Here is an 18441-nt window from a genome sequence, read left to right on the forward strand (position 1 = left end):
CCATTAACATAACCCTAACCCAACCCCCTAGGGTAACCATCATGTCCCCTCAAGCATTCAATACTCCTTATCTCTCCTCTCAAGCCTCCTCATGGTGACACTTGTCAACATGGGATTGGGTTGAAAGTCTCACATGGATTGAATATCTTTCAATCCTAACCCTTGTTAAGATTGCTCAATATTAACCCTTCATTTCCCCATTTCTTCTATAAATAGAACCCTTCTCCTCAAGCAAAGAAGGAATCATTAGAGTATTGTTGTTATACTGGTATTAGCATGGAGGAATTTTCATAGCATCACTATCTAAACTTGCATAGCATTTGTTTATCATTTTCAACCATCTTGAATCTCCATATGGCATCCATGGCTAGTGCTAAAAGCTGAGAGCTACACTCATGTGGATCTTGGAGAGGAGAGGAACAAGGGATGAACAACTATGAGCATCTTGATTAGCATTTGGAGGAGTATAGTTTATCTATTCTATATTTGTATGCTTTCTATTTCATGCTTAATATCTCTCTTGATATGCTTATTTAGGATAATCTTTTTTTGCTAACACTAACGTTTGTTTCTTGTGCTCTTGTGTGTGTTGCCATCAAACAGATTTTCTAATCCTTTTTGTAAAGCATCAAGTGTTATAGTCATGTAATTTGAATGTTGAGGTTGTGTATGCATTATTAGAGAGTGGTGTATGTGCGCATAAGAGAATTTATCCTTTGATATGGTGTATTGAGAAGAGATTGTTGTAGGGCAAACAAATGAGCTTAAGTGGAACTCATTAGGAATTAGCAGATGCCATCTTTGTAGTTCATGTAATTCGGATTGTAGTCCGAATATTATTGTAAGGTAGTGAACCTTCCCTGAGGGTTGGAGCCTTTTGACTTATCATATTTTGAGTAGTAAGCTCTAGGATGTTAGGAAACTCACATATACTGAGAGGGGGGGGGGGGGGTGAATCAATATCTAACTGGTAATTAGAATTTCTCAACTTAAAACATGCATAACATATTGTAACAGTGCATCAGTATGCAAGAAATAATGCAATAAATAGAAATGAAAGAAACCACATGAAAATCACACCATAACACAATGATTTAACAAGGAAACCCGGTGTGGGAAAAACCTCGGTGGGATTTGTGACCCACAATATTCACTTACTGGCCAATAAGAGAATATTACTTACAATAGGGGCCTGCACATGCAGGAAGGCCAACTGCCTAGAGCTCACTGCTCAAATGGGAAGTCTCACTGACTTACAATGTGGATTATGCAAATCCAATAACTTGTACTATTTTACAATAGCATCTTCAATGCCAGATTCAGTACCGGTTCCTGCTCTGTTCTTTACATATACCCCTTAACCTATATTTCGCATAATAGGTCTGCTTAATCTTTTCTCCTTATTTTTTTCGCTTACATCACTTACTTACAAAATGTCTACAATGATCTCTTTTATATATAAGAGTCATTTTACAATGATATCAAGTCGGCTTACAAAGTTTTTTAAATAATAAACAAAACATGATATATCAAAAATCCTGTCGGCCTCTGTGCCAATATACTTCCTTTCTCTGTGTGCTAGTGCCGGTGTCCTGAGTGCCAATGTAGAGCGTGTTCTGCTGATGCCGGTGTAATGTCTTGCTGGTGCCATAGGATTGTAAGGTTGCCATCAATGACAAAACCTTCAATCACATACAATGCCTCATTGGAGTGTGCATATGCCAACAATCTCCCCCTATGGCATTGATGGTGAGACTCATGAGAAATTTCAAAAGTGTATCCAAAAATGTGAAGTTCAAAAATGTTACCAAAAATGTGTGCTCCCCCCGAGCATATGATTCCTGTGATATTTGAATTTTCTCATAATACTACTCCCCCTTTGGCATCAATGACAAAGGTTGTCAAGATGTCAGTAGAGTTTGTAGCTTCAACCTTGTAACTGGGTAGTTACAATTTGAAATAGATATGCCAAAATCAAGTTTATACTCTAAATAAACTTTTTACTATCTCTTATTGCTGTCTCTATCCTTTTAGCTATACCGGTGAGATACTGCAAATGCTCTGCTGATGTTTTCTGTCCCTGTATTAGTGTCTCAGATATTTCCTTCCGCAATGATGCTAGATAGTCCAATCTTGGACTTAGTTTTAATCTCAGATGATTTTCCTTATTCACTATTCTCTCATTTTCTCTTTCTAATTTAAGTAATTCTTCCTCAAAATTTGTTATCTTTTGCTCAAAAACCGATAATATATCAGGTGAGTTAACAAAATTATCAGCAAGTTTATTGATTTCATCCTGTACCTTGCTTATTTTCTTATCTATATCTATAGTAAAAAAGTTTGTTTTACGGGTGTCTTTGTACAGAGTTTTGTACTCTTTCAATAAGTTACACAGTTCTGGTAGAAGTGTGTCAAAATCTCTGGTACACTTCTTTATCTGCTCACCAAAGAATTTTTATTTTTCAATTTCCAATTTATCCTTCAATGCCTCTTCCTTTATTTTCTCAATGTTTTCTGTGATATATTTACACAAGGTATCAAGTTGTCCTAAAGAATCTTTATTGTCTATATTATAGTTAGGAGAAATTACCTTCAAAATTGGTATGGTGTCATCTATAGCCTTATAAGCTTGTGAGATGCAATCTGTTATCTTTTTAATTGAATCTAATAGTACTTCAGTCACATTAGTTGATTTGTAGCCTGATGATGAGGAACCTACATTCAGAGTACCGCCAGTGGAAGTAACCAAGCTTGTATTGACCTTTGGTAGGTCTGTTTGTGTCTGCATTTCCTTAAGCAATGGTTTTTCTACTTCTCCAGTTGTCGGTTGCACTGTTTCCTCATGAACCCATTCCTGTTGCTGTTCCTGTTCTGGAGCCTTTTGCTCTGTTTGTTTCTCTGATTGTTGCATTGACTCAGTTTGAGTCTAAGTTTCTACCTATTTCTCTTTGTCATCTGTTGGTTTTTCCTGTGTGTTTTCAGTTTGTTCATCTACCAGAGGCTTACTAGCCATGTCAGTCTTATCAGTTGTATCTTTGTCCACCACAATGTTGATCTTTTGAGTATCAACATCTACTGTGTATAAGACTTTAGGATTAGGATTGACATCCTCTACATCCATACTTTCAACTGCCGATTGATTTTTTGTAGCTATGGTTGTTACTGGTGGAGTAATTAAAGGAGGTAGGGGTAAGTTGTCTTTAACCTTGATACTAGGTGGTCCACCAACTTTACCTTTACCCTTGTCTCTTTCCTTCTGATAAACCTTTATAGGTTTGTGGCTCATGCATTCTTCTTGTTTTTCTTTTTCCACTAGGAAAATGTCCCATGCATTTTCTGTCTCCTCAGTCACCTCATTAACTCTTCCAACCATTAAAGCAATGTGCCAGTGTGCAGTAGAAAATACTGACCGATTGGCTTCAACAATTAAGTCATCAATTTCTTTGGGTGAATTCACCGGGTATACAGAAAGTAGCTTTTCTACCTTTATTTTCTTGTCAAGTTCTATTATTGCTTGTCTTCTTGCTTCCAATCTCTTAAACAGTTCATCTGGTACTTCATCTACTACTTCCATCAAAAATTTCTTATACATATCCATATGTAATATAACACTGTTTTCTACTTGTTCTTTTTCATTAGCTGTCAGAGTATCATATAGTTTCTCTATATTCTTCAATTTCCCTTCCTCTATAATTTCATTCAACAGTATGTCAAGAGGAGCCAATTCCTTATTTGTCCTCTTCTTCTTGGGTGTCAATTTCTTCTTCTTTGGTGTAGCCTTTCTTACCGGAGATCTCACTACTTGTTGTTTTTGTCTTGTCCTCCTAGGTGAGGGTGTGGTTGCCGGTGAGGGATCTCTCTTCCTTACAACTCTCTTGAAAGTTGCAGGCATGTTATTCTCTGAAGATGTGCCTACCGGTGATAGGTGAGTTTCAGGTTGTGGAGCTGCCAACTCATCCTCTGTTATACCGGTTTGTTTCATTATTTTTTCCTTGATTTCCTTTGCTTGCTTGGAACCTCTTCTTACAACTGCCTCAACCTTTTTCACTCTTTTATGGGATTTGTAAAACAGAGCAGGAACCGGTACTGAATTTGACATTGAAGATTGTGAGATTTTGCCAAATCAAGAGGCAATGGAAAGCACAAATAAGAGAGAACAAAATAGATGATATAAATAAACTGTATTCTATCAAGATGAAAAATATGATCAACTGGATCATTAAGCATTACATACAATGAATATAAGCTTGCTTATATAGGCAAGGCTATATGGATATGTGAGCACACAAACATGACATGTGGCTCAATAAGAAACAAGGGTAGGTAGGAAATAGGTGTGGGTAGGTAGGAGAAACAATATAATAGTCCACATGAGGTGGATCACCCACTGAATGTGGAGTGTAACAACAAGATCAACACCATAAAAGGTGGAAATTCTCCTACACACACTATCCCAATGTGGCACAAACACCCAAGTGTCTCATACCCAGACTATTATGAAATGCATTTCCTAAGTAAACTTAAGTATAGTGTAATAATATCCATGATGAATAATTATTTACACCAACACGCCCACTTAAGTGCAACTTAGGGGAATGCACTAAAGTCTACAATGCAACTAAGAAATGGAAGATGGGTCCCGACTACTAGGCCATGTTAGAGACCCATGTACAAATGCAAATGCATGCAAACCAATGCAATTAAATCTCTCATAAAGTGGGGAAAGAGAGAAAAACCCAATGGGAAAAAACCCTCCCCTAAAAGAGAGATGAAAACTATACAAGATAACTCTCATAGAAGTATGTGAAGGACAAAACCCCATGTGAGGAAAAGGTCCCCCCCATATGAGAAAAGAAGAAGAAGCTAGGAAGCCCCCCCTCAATGTGGAATCTACACCATTGATAGAAGCTCGATGTATGAAGAAACTGCTCCATGAACGTTGAACAACATTCCTCCCCTTAGGAAGAAACAAAACCAAAGGTGTATCCATGAAGTCTCCCCAATCATGAAGGGAAGATGTATGAAAAAAACTCATGATGAATGGAATCTCTGAAAACTGCTCAAGTGTCCCCATGTCGATGCTGAAAGATACCCCCTCCAAAGGTGGTAAACTATGCCACAATGCTTAAAAAGGCACTCCAATATCTAGTGGAGATGAATGTAGAACAATATCCAAAGACTCAAATGTCTCCTCTAAAGACAAAGAGACTTCCTCCAACTGCTGTACATAAGTATCCACAATCATGTCAACCTCAAAAGAATGGTCATGTAGAGAATGAACAAGAGGGTTAGAGTGTGCCCTTGCAACAATCGAAGAAGGATCATCTTCATCAAAGAGAAGATGAATGTCGTCAATGATGTCTCCCAAATTTGTAATGTAGGATTCCACAAACAAACTTGCAATGTCTGTCAAGTAATCATCCCATGAATCTGAAGCTGGAAGACAATGAATATCCTGCTGCACTGAATCACATGAAGGAAAAACTGTTGCACTATTCGCTTCATTAGGTGCAATAGGTGATGTGATATCAATATGAGGAGATGAAATACAAGACTCAAGAACGGGGTCACATGTGAGAATCCCCATGTTAAGTGCCCAAAGTTCTCCTCAAAATCTGAACCATCACAAGAAGTGTGATCAACATGTGTAGAATCATCAAATGTGAAATCATCATCATCAACAAAATCTGAAAAGGAGTATAACCGAGATGCATGATCAACCACCCCAGTCGCAATGATAGCTCTAGTCTCCAAGTCTAATGAAAACTGACTTAGGTGTGAACTCCACAACTCTCTTAGTTGTGCCATGTGTGATTTGATAGATGGAAAGGAGATTGTTTGTCAAGTGGGGTACACACAACACATCATTGAAGGAGTTATCCCCAATGTCAATAGATCCTTTCCCAATCACATCCATGTATGTATGATTGCCCATCAAAATCTGTGGCATGGTGCAAGGCTCAAATGTAGAGAACATAGATTGCGAAGATGCCATATGATGAGAGGCCCTTGAATCTAGAAGCCATCTTTCTGAATCATGACTAATAGTAGCACATAGAGCTTTTGCTTTTCTTGTTCCAAAAGATTGAGTCTTCCCACTTGTAGAAGCCATGAATGCTTGCCCTTTTCCTTTTGAATGTGAGGAAGTGGAAGTTGGTGAATCATCCTTCTTGTAGACATTAGGAAAATCAATGTTATTCTTTTTGATGATATGTGTGAGCTCATCAATCTTTTTAAAATGGCAACGACTCTCCTCATGACCAAACTTTTTACAATAGGAACAAGTAGGTTTCTCCCTCTTTGGTGAATTATCCCTCTTGGAAGAGGATGAATCTCCTTGTTGTGGAGAAGATGGTTCTTTGTCCTTAGGCTTTGATTGCCATTTCTTCTTGTTTGAGTTGTCCTTTCCTTGATTTCCTTTGTTCCCTTGATTTACCACTAATGCCTGAGACTTAGAAGCCTTAAGAATGCCCATGCTTATCAAATTAGTTTGTTCCATCATCAACATTTCATTGAAAGCATCAAATGTAGGCATTGTGTAGCTTGAACCCATTGTCATCCTATGGGTTTGGAAACTAGAAACAAATGCTGCATATTCTTGTGGAAGCTTTCCTACCAAGTTAAAGATCAATTGAGTATCCTTCTTATCAATGCCACAATCTTTGAGTTGTGCCCTCAACTCATTTGCCTTGGTGACATAATCTTGTATAGTATCAAAGTTCTTAGGATCCAACATGGTGAGATCACTATCAATTTGATATCCCCTAATCTCATCAACTTGACCATACAAGTCTTGAAACTTTTTCCAAGCATCCTTGATTAGAGTACACTTCTCAATATGAAAAATGAGATCCTTTGATACATACTTTCTTAAGGTACCAATTGCCATGATATTTTTAGCGAGCCAATCCAAGTGACCAACTGGACCAACCTTAGGATCAATAGGAGCAACAATAGTTCCATCAATGTAATGAGTTAGTCCTTTTTCCATAAGTTTACTCCATGCATCAATTTTCCAAGTAGCATAATTATGAGGAGTTAAGAGAGGAAACTTAGAAGAACCCATAACAGAAAAAAGGAAGGAACACAAGAGCACAAAAGCACAAGAGACACCCCCCCAAATCAACTCAATCAAAGGACCCCCCAAAAAATGATGATTTTGGCACTTTATATGTAGTGCGTGTACAATAGGCCACTTGCAAACAATGGAAAGGTGGAATTCTGATTTTTTTTTACAATTGCCTCAATAGGCTAAGAAATTCAAAGCAAAAGATCAGAAAGATAGATCTATGTAATACAAATGCTAAATTGGCCAAATAAGACCATATGATGAAAGTAAATTTTCTACCCACAATTTCTGCAAAGTGATAGCATATTATGAGAGTAGACAAAAAATAATGCACTTTCAAAAAAAACTGCACCTGAAAAGGAGTTCGTATGAGCCCGAACGGAGACCTGGAAGTTGCAGAAATGGGGATTGGACAGGTATAGTCACCAAAAACTGATAATTCTGAAAAATCTGTCCATCAAAATTAGAAAATAATTCCACCACGTGAAAGTACACAAAATTCTAGCCCATTTCAAAAAACATTACACCAAAAAAGGAGCAAAAATGAGCAAGATATGGTCATTTGAAGTTGAACTGCAAAATCAAAAAGCTCAATGAGAGGGGCCTACAAAATTTTTGAAAAAATGATGATGTCAGTGGACTGTTGGGTTAAATTTGATGGTCGTATGATCATCGCCCAAACTTCACGGCTGACTGGGCATTGACTGTGCAAGTGAGTTGGCAGGTGTTGTGGCAGCCAGCTGGGCTGTTGACGTGGCATTGACTGTGCATTGCTGACTGGGCAGAAGGTACGGATCTCAAAAATAATTTCCAATATTTTTTTTTTTCAAATTTTTTTTCAAACTGGGAAATAATTTTCAAAAAGAAAAATAATTTTTTTTTTGAAAAAAAATCCGGTACCGTACTGCCCAAATTGGGCAGAAAATTTCCTCCACACCCAAAAATTGATTTTTGCCAAAATAGGTTGAATTTATACTCGATTTTTATGGAAATGGCCTCCCGGACGCAATGGTGAAGTTGAAAACGCTGTCCCTTAGATCCAAAAATAGAAGCCTTCCATGATGTCTCCAAAAACCAATCAATGAAGCCCCAATGACTCTGATACCATGTGAGACACGGACCAACTCTGATACCATGTGAGATTTTGCCAAGATCAAGAGGCAATGGAAAGCACAAATAAGTGAGAACAAAATAGATGATAGAAATAAACTGTATTCTATCAAGATGAAAAATATGATCAACTGAATCATTAAGCATTACATACAATGAATATAAGCCTGCTTATATAGGCAAGGTTATATGGATATGTGAGCACACAAACATGACATGTGGCTCAATAAGAAACAAGGGTAGGTAGGAAATAGGTGTGGGTAGGTAGGAGAAATAATATAATAGTCCACATGAGGTGGACCACCCACTAAATGTGGAGTGTAACAACAAGATCAACACCATAAAAGGTGGAAATTCTCCTACACACACTATCCCAATGTGGCCCAAACACCCAAGTGTCTCATACCCAAACTATTATAAAATGCATTTCCCAAGTAAACTTAAGTATAGTGTAATAATATCCATGATGAATAATTATTTACACCAACAAAGATGCTATTGTAAAATAGTACAAGTTATTGGATTTGCATATGCCAACATAGGCAGTGTGCTTGAATGCATGTGCATTCTCCATTGTAATATTTACACATACTTCTGCAAAGTATCATCTTATTGTGAGTAGGTTCCCACCGTGGTTTTTCCCTTAACTGAGTTTTCCATGCCAAAAAACTTGGTGTTATGTGTGTTGCTATTATTGTCTTTATCTTGATTCTTGCTGCAATTGATCAAATATGAGATTGTGCTTAAATTGTTTAATCTGGTGAAAAATGATTCACCCCCCCTCTCAGTTTTCCTTCATTATTGTTGCCAACAATAAGTTTACCATTCATATATAAATTTATACTATTTACATGTGTTATATTTATTGTTTCTTTAATAGTTATTGTAATGCTTCTCCCATTTTTAGTTTGGAGACATGTATATCACATTATGTTGTGACCTTATTTTTGGAGATGTGACTTGTGCACACGAGTGTTACACATATGGATGTCATTGATGTCAAACCTATGTCAATCTCATATTACCTTGACTATTAATGGTGATCCAAATTTTGGATAGGATCAGTTAATGTGTAGATGGTGGTCTGAATGTTTTATTTTCTTAACATTAGATTGATGAGAAGATATGAAATGATGTGTCAGTATGTTTCTAAGGTTTGATGTTCTTCACCCAGTCTGGAAGTACTTCTATTGATTTCTGTAGATAAAATTATTGTGGACCGGAATTAGTATGTGTTCCAGATATATATTAGGAGATTATAAGTTACTATTTTGATGTGACAAATGTCATGGTTCCCTTGGATGAACCACTTTATTTGTTTTTTGGTCCGAGATAAGTAGTGTGTTGTGAAGAATAGGTTTTAGGTCCTAGTTTGTGCTTTTTGGTTCAAGCAGTTGGGTGTAAAATATTTTTGATATTAGTTGGAAGGAGTGTCAACTTGGTACATACCCCTTTTGCCTTTCAAATAATATATTTTTGGGTCGATGCTATATGTATGTCACATACATGCTTGGCCAACCTAATGGTGGTTGTTTTTGGATCCAATTGGTATCTATTGGTTGTAATAGATGTGGATATGATATAGAGAAAATTAGAGAAACAAAAGTGATGTAAGTGTGAGATGGATTGATGATTGGTAGATGCGAAGTGAGTAACAGAAGTGATTCAGAGGTATACATAGCAGTTAGATGAGTATATTCAGGGAACTAATATTTGCATTATAACAAATGCTTTTTTGTATAAAATTAAATATTATTCCTATTGCTTTATGAGTAGTTCTGTACCTTGCCTTAGAGAAGTGATCTTCAACTGAGTAAGTCTCTCTTTTGTATCTTGCGTGAGGTTGTGTGTCTCTGTCTGCAAGTTCAGAGAGGTAAGCTCTTTTTGGCTGGAAGCCTTGTCTATTGTAAAATTGTTACTATATATTGTGAGTTTAATTCTCATCGTGATTTTTCCTAGTTTGGGTTTTGGTGTCATTGTGTGGATGTTTTTGCTGTTACTAAAATTTACTTTGAGCTCAATAATGTTGGTGAATTATGAAGTTAGAATCATTTTAACTTGATAATAATTTGTGAATGCTAATTCACCCCCCTTCTTAGCCTCTGGTAGTGTTCAACAATGAGTACTTTTGTCTTGAGTGCCTAATCTATGTTATGCTTCAATATGCATTTAGTTTTTTTTATGCCTTACATTGTGTATGGAATGTCACATGACAATTATTTTTGTGGTGTTTCTTTAATATGCATGTGTATTTCCTGGTGCAATGTTGCTTGTAGAAACTTAATCTATTCTATATTGATGGTATTTCATGAGATTGATGTGATGTGGTGCTTACATGAGTTTCTTATGTTAAAGTAAATGACGTTAGATATGTTGTTAAAATGGATTTAATATCAATATGGATTATATGTGATTATGGCATTAATATATATGGAGATGAAACCACAATGTGATTTGGATTGATTGAGTTTAGAGATCTCAACATTGATATGGAAATTATGATAATGTATTTTAATTTTGATAAAGGTAATAAATTAATATTATGTGATATTTTACCCCATTTGGGAATTATATGTGCCTTGACTATTATATGTATGTGCATAGGTACCTTTAATATTTGTTGAGTGATGTATGTACTATGTATCGACTCCACCTAGCTCCACAGGTCTGAGCGTACCTTTCTTGATGGTGGTTAACAAGAGATAACCCACTAGCCAAATTCGTCATTAAACCTTACTAATCATACTTAATCGAGTGTGTTTTACATGTGTTTACTAGTTTATACCCCCATTACTATAGTTGTTAATGTCTAGAAAACCCCATTGTGATGGTATGATGAATCAATAAGGATCCGACCAATTACTGAGAGGGGGGGGGGGGGGGTGAATCAGTAAATAGAAAACTGACTAGACTTTCACCCAACTCAAAAACAACCTAAACAACCTCTCAAGACAAATTCAAAATTGACTGGTTCAAACATTGAACTACAAACTACAATATCACTGTTTAGTAAACCGGTTTGACTGTCATAAGAGAATAACAGTAAAACAATTCTAAAACTCTCAAAATCTTTTAATCAAAATATCCAAATACTTTATTGACAAAGGTAAAAGCACATTTTAGATTGCTACCGGTCATCATATCACATCTAAGTGGATTTAGTAGTTAAGCAAATTAACCATAGCAAACATAACCACAAAAACATTCACCACTTGACACAATGATTTTGATGTGGAAACTCAAATGGGAAAAACCATGGTGGGGATGATTATCCACAAGTATTCTGAACTCTTCTGAAGTACGCCATCTTAGGAGCCAAGCCTGTGAAAGCTTTACAATAGGTCCTATTAAGAATAGATCCTGTTAGGGACCACTTGGTTAAGGGATTGACTATAATGCCCTATTAGAAGCAATACCCTATTAGGAGTAACCTCAGTAGAGGATTTAAAATCCAAGCTAATGGATCACCTGGTTAGAGGATTTAGATAACACTAAGCTTGTTAGAGCTTACCCGGTTAAGGGATTTGACTGTTGTAATTGTTAGAGAACAATGGGGGTTTGTTGATTTGGTGAATAGCACTACTCTGCTTGATTAGATACTTTTCATGCTCTTAATTGCCTTTACACATACTACATATACATCTCCAGGTTCGGCAACCAATCAGTCTTACATTCAACCAAAATTGCTAACACTACAACAAAACAACTCATCGACCTTATAAGCAAAACAACAGGTCGGTAACACATCACAAACCTAAGATCTCATAGAGATTACAAAACAAATCGGTTCAAGTATGATTGTTGGATTACATAGAAATCATTGCACATCATTCAAGACAACCTCAATCGATCCTTGATCATCGCTTCATCGATCCCCGTAACTCATCATGTGGTTTCCATTACATGCAATGTACTCTCTCATTCCCAAGACAACCATTATCTCTATGCACCAGAAACCATTTGAAACTCTTCTCATACAACATGCATATGTGGCATAATCATTATCGCTCATCATTTGATTATAAACCAATACAACCGATTCACCAAGCTCCATTGGTTAGGGTTTGGCACATCAATAGGTAGGGTTGCCGATTGATCTCACTTCTTCTCTAGTAATACCGATTTCCTTCACAAGATCACCTATTGGTTGAAAAACAACATTATTACAACATCATTACCAGTTATAATTGACATCAATGACAACATAATAGTTCATCAATGCAATCTTCATGCAAATGCCAACAATCTTCCCCTTTGGTATTGATGGCAATACAAGTATCAATACCCTTGATTGTTATGATTGTGAATAGGAATCCTGGTTTAAATTTTACCATGTACTCTCGTTCAATCGAGTCTCCATGTCTTCAGCTGGTAACTGGCTATAGATCTTCTCTCTATCAATCATACAATTCTTTTCCCCATAATTATATAGTTCTTCTCCCCCTTTGACAACAATGCCAAAGTGAAAGTAAAACATGCATTGTTATGTTGGCATTATAACAAACAATAAGAGATTGTTGGCATTTCAATTAGGATATTGAGAAGGTTGTTGATGATTATGGATATAACTGATTAAGGATGTTTACTGTCTTAATATTATTATTTTGTCATTGATGTCAAGAAATTGATTTTCTAATTCAATATAATGTTGCCATATCTTAAGAAGTATGATTTGATGAGTATAAAGATGTCGGTAAAAGACACAAAAATAATGTGATGAATAAGGGGAGGAATAAGTTATTCAATGGGCAACTATTACCGAGTTAGACAATGATGAGATCATGATGTTTAGATTGTTTTTATATCCTACATATGTTGTTGATTGTAAGGTTAATACTATACCATGTTACCAAGCAAAGAACCTAGTTGGTAAACCCTAAGGAACCTAGTCGGTAAACCCTAAGGTTATCACTATCGGTTAATGAAGGTGGAATGTCTACCGAGTGAAGTTAAGTATTTACCGAGTTGCAATCGAGCTGTAATAGAATGCATTAAATGATTAAAAGCATTATTTAATGAAGGAAGCTGCTGAGTTGGAATTGATTAAATGATTGGTATGCCATGCATGGAGTTTGTTAAGGATCTATGGTAATGGAAGATCGGCAGAAAGATCTACAACTCAGATTGAACCACAATACCTTAGCACAAGTTCCAAGAAATGTATGCAAGTTACAAGACGAGGTAAAACATTTTCAGATTGAAGGATACATTGAGCTTGGTCAAGTTTAAAGATCTAATGGCTATGATTGATCATGGGATATGTGATCAAGGAGATTAAGCGGCTAGCAATTGTTTATAAATAAGGAACTGTTGATAAACAATGCATGTGGGCAAGTGTATGCACAAGGATGCTACATAGTGATTACTGAGCACATAAGCTTGAAGACCTGTTTGATTAAACAAAGTATAGAGCCCAACAGATGGACAAGATAAGTCCTATGACTAGATTGTATTGAGCAAATAAGAATTTGCTTTAGCATTTTTGATGTGAAGTTGCAAATATATTTTATTACTGTTATTTTGTAAAGTGACAGAAAATCTCTTAATCGAGTGGACTTAACAGTCTTATTTGTAAAACCCTCTAGCAAGGTGACATTCTGATTGAGTGTTTGAAACCCTTTAATAAGGTCACTTCTAACAAGGTGAAGATTCTAACAGATCTGAGGAAAATCCCTTAACCGGGTCACATCTAGCAATGTGTTTGTAATCTTTAACAGGATTTGCTTTTAACCAAGCATACTCTAGAAGAGTATATTTCTTAGTGGGTCCGAAATCCCACAGTTGTTTTTCCCTATTTGGGTTTCCACATTAAATCTGGTGTTATGAGTGTTATAATGTTTATATGCTTATGAGTTTGCATGTTTAGCATTTTTGGTTATATTGCTGAAGTATATGTTACCGAGTTTGAATTTGTTGTTTTTATGGAAGATTAAGTTTGTATGATTCACCCCCCCTCTCATCTTGTTAGCTTGGCACCTGTACTTACATTAAGTATTAGAACTATCATGTCATACTTCATTGTTCTGCATCAACAAACTACAACTTGATGCTCCCCTCGTGGAATAACTCCACTCTACACCAATCCTGCTACAAGATTCTTCAATTAACTCTGGGACTGATGTGTTCCACATCTTTCACAATTGACCTCATGTAGGGGCACAACCCCTAGTTGACCTCTAAGATACTCAAAAGTAGTTTTAGGAAAAGGTTTAGTAAAGACATCTACTAGATGCTCCTTGGTAGATACATGCTACAATAACACATCTTTACTCTACACTTTCTCCCTTAGGAAATGATATTTCAGCTCAATATACTTGGTTCTAGCATGCAACATCGGGTTCTTTGAAATATTTATTGCACTTGTGTTATCACATAGAGTCTTTACCGGATCTGTAATCTTCTGCTTAAATCCTTCCAGAATGTGTTTCATCCAGATAGCCTGGGTACAATTCATATACGCTGCAACATATTTAGCTTCAGCAGTGGACTGTGATATAAAACTTTGCTTCTTGCTGCTTCATGATACAAGTCTTCCTCCAAGAAAGAATGCACCACTAGTTGTGCTCTTCCTATAATCAACATTACCTACCTAGTTTGCATCTGTATAAACCTTCAAATCAAAGTTACCTGCATATGGATACCATAATCCATAGTCAATAGTTCGTTTCAAATATCTGAATATCCTTTTGATTGCTATCAAGTGTGTCTCCTTTGGATTATTCTAAAATCTGGCAACTAAACCAATTGCATGAGAAATATCTGGTCTGCTATGAACAACATAATGTAGTTTCCCTATCATTGACCTATACTCCTTTTCATCAACAAATGCAACATCATCCTCCTTAGACAGTTTACAACCCGTAACCATTGGTGTCCCAACTGGTTTACAGTCACTCATTCCAAATATCTTCAATACCTCTTCACATACTTAGATTGTGTGATAAAAATAACACTCTTCATCTGCTGAATTTGCAAACATATGAAGAATTTTATCTCTCCTACTAGAGACAGTTCAAATTCACTTTTCATTTCATTTGAAAAGTCATCACTCATGTCATCATTGCCTCCAAATATGATATCATCCACAAACACTTCACTGAACAGTATCTTATCTCCTTCAGATTTGAGATATATATTGTTGTCTTCACTTGTTCTCTAAAAACCTATCTTCATCAGGTGTGAATGTAGCCTTTCATACCATGCTCTCAGTGGTTGCTTCAAACCATATAGTACCTTGTGTAGTTTACACACCATATCCTTTGCATCAGTCAAAGCATAACTATCTGGCTGGTCAATGTATACTTCTTCTTCCAGTATTCCATTTAGAAATGCCGACTTCACATCCATCTGATATACTTTGAATCCATTATATTCTGCAAATGCAAGTAGAGTCCTAACATCTTCCAATCTAGAAACTGGTGAAAATAACTCACCATATTTTTCTCCTTCTTTCTGTGCATAACCTTTGCATACCAATCTAGCTTTGTTTCTGACTACTACTCCATCTTCATTCAGTTTATTTTTGAATACCCATTTAGTACCTATCACTTTTTTATTCATCGGTTTAGGTACTAGGGTCCATGTATTGTTCTTCTCAATCTGGTCAAGCTCCTCTTCCATATCTTTAATCCAGTGATCATCTCCAAATGCTTCCTTAGCAGTTCTAGTGGAGATCATGCAATAATTCTCTCTAATTCTTCTTCTGGTTAATACTCTAGCATCTTTATCTCCAATAATCTGGTCATGATTATGATTGAGTGTCACATACCTTGGAATGACATGATCATTATCTTCAGGTTCTTCTTCCTCACTTTCATCATCTTCTTCTGAATCTACTTGCAGTTGAACTAGTACTACAACATTCACTTCATCAGCTTCTGGCTTTACCAGTTCTAGCTCCAAAATCAGAATGCAAGGTTTATCTTTCTTTTTTTCCTTACAGGTTTCTCTTGAAACTTCAGGATACTCATCCACTCGGACATCAACAGTTTCAATTATTCTTTGTGTCCAGTTGTTGTAACATTTGTAGGCCTTACTCTTGGTGGAGTAACCAAGAAATATGCCTTCATCACTCTTAGCCTCAAAGTTACTGACATAGTCACCTCTCTTGATAAAACATTTATTGCCAAAAATATTAAAATAATTGACATTTAGGTGATCTACCATACTAGTATTCATAAGGAGTTTTATCCTTTCCTCTCTTTACCAATATCCCATTCATAGTGTAGACAACTGTGCTGACAACTTCTCTCCAGAATTTTTTTTCTACTCCTTGTATAAGCATCATTCTAGCAGCTTCAACAACTGATCAGTTGTTTCTCACTGCAATACCATTCTGTTGTGGTGTCCTCAGTGCAGAAAGCTGCCTCTTGATTCCATTGTCTTCACTATATCTAGTGAATTCCTCTGAAGTAAATTCACCTCCTTGATAAGTCCTTAGACACTTTATCTTCTTACCACTTTCCTTTTCAGCTAAGGCCCCAAATGCCTTGAACTTACTAAAAGAGTCTATTTTATCCTTGAAGAGTGTGACCCAGATCATTTTTTAGAAATCATTAGTGAAGATCATAAAATATCTATCACCTTGGATACTTTTAGTCCTTATTGGTCCATAGAGGTCTGTCTGAACCAAATCTAACAAATGTTCTACTGAGAAGGATTTGCTCTTAAAAGTTGAGGATGTTGATGAGCTGAGATATTAGTTCCTTTTATTCTTAAAACTCATAAGTTTTTACCATGTTTTAATTTGTATAATGGGATAGTAATGATGTATTAGATTTTGATTATATGCATTACAGATGTTAACTCAACTCATTAAATCCTATTTTGTCTTGACCAATTATTCATGTTGCCATGCCAATTATTCCTATTGCCATGTGAATTATTCCTATTGCCATGTGGATTATCATAGGTGATATCATACGTAAAATGTATAAGTGTTTTGATTAATTAAAATAGATATATGTGTATGCTTGTACGTTTTATTTTTTTAATTGTAGGAATAAATAAGATGCTGCAGTGGCAGTTTTTCTGTCACGCCATGAAGGCAGTTGGAGATATTCAGGGGGCGGTTAAAAGTTTAAAACAACAAAGAGAATAATGGGCATAAGGAGCGGAAAAGGAGTAGCAGGGCATGCAAGACTCATTTATGTCTATCTTTAGTAAACATTAAATCTTGTAATACCACCATGCTATATTGTTGGCTGCGGTTTAGTAGTGATCCACATTTTCAGTGGCTTAACTTTGTTTGTTCTCTGTCATAAATATTCTCTGTCTTGTTTCATCGACATGATCTAGATTTTAGGGAGTTGTTGTAGTTTTCTTTTAAATAAGAGTTTGCACCTCTTCTCTGAGGTTAGAAGAAGAGAAGGGGAAGAGATACCGAAGATTTAGAAATAAAGTTGCAGAGTATTTTTAGCTTTCTTTCATTCTGTATGTTGTATCGACTTTTGAAGGACAATGAATAAAGTGATACTATTCTAAGTATTTAGATTTATCTTTGTAAGCCTAGATACACTCATCCAAGGGGCCCCACTTGGTGAGTATTTATGTGCATTTGTTAAACTTAGTTTCCCTTTTCGCTGCAGTAGTCGTTCTGGCAATTGACTGTTCTTGTAGTCAAAGCAAACAGAGTAATTCTTGTTTGTCAGCTTTGGACTTAGTTAAGAAGTTCTTTAATTGGGTTTTATGTTAATGCAGAGTTTTCCTGTAGCCATTTAGTTGTTACAATTCTTTCTTACTTATTTCAAATAAGTTTAGTTGCTACAGTAATGCATAACAGCTATTGCAGGAACTTAGTGCATATTTAGTGCAAGCCCATTTCAAGTAATACGTCCCTGGGTTGATAAATAAATGAACTTTAGTTATGGAGATAATAACTTCATAGAGTGAATGTCCAAACTTTGGGTTGAGACTTTAGCTATATTATTGTTCTTATTGGTGAAGCAAAAATGGTAAAAACTTATGAGATGAACATTTGTTCCTTATAAAAGCACACACACCCTGGTATGCTGATATTGCAAACTATTTAGCTGCTAATAAGATGCCAATTCATTTTTCTCCTAAAGAAAGAAGACTGTTGGTTGAGAAAAACTTTAATTTCTCATGGATTGCTGATTGTTTATTTTATATTGGACCTGACCAAGTCATGAGAAGATGTGTAAGAGAGGATGAAACATATGATAACCTTCATGCATGTCATGATGAAACATGTGGAGGACATTTTGCTACTAAAAGAACAACACTTAAAATACTTAGCACAG

The sequence above is a fragment of the Cryptomeria japonica genome, chromosome 5 (assembly GCF_030272615.1).
Source record: "Cryptomeria japonica chromosome 5, Sugi_1.0, whole genome shotgun sequence".
NCBI classification, from domain to species: Eukaryota; Viridiplantae; Streptophyta; class Pinopsida; order Cupressales; family Cupressaceae; genus Cryptomeria; species Cryptomeria japonica.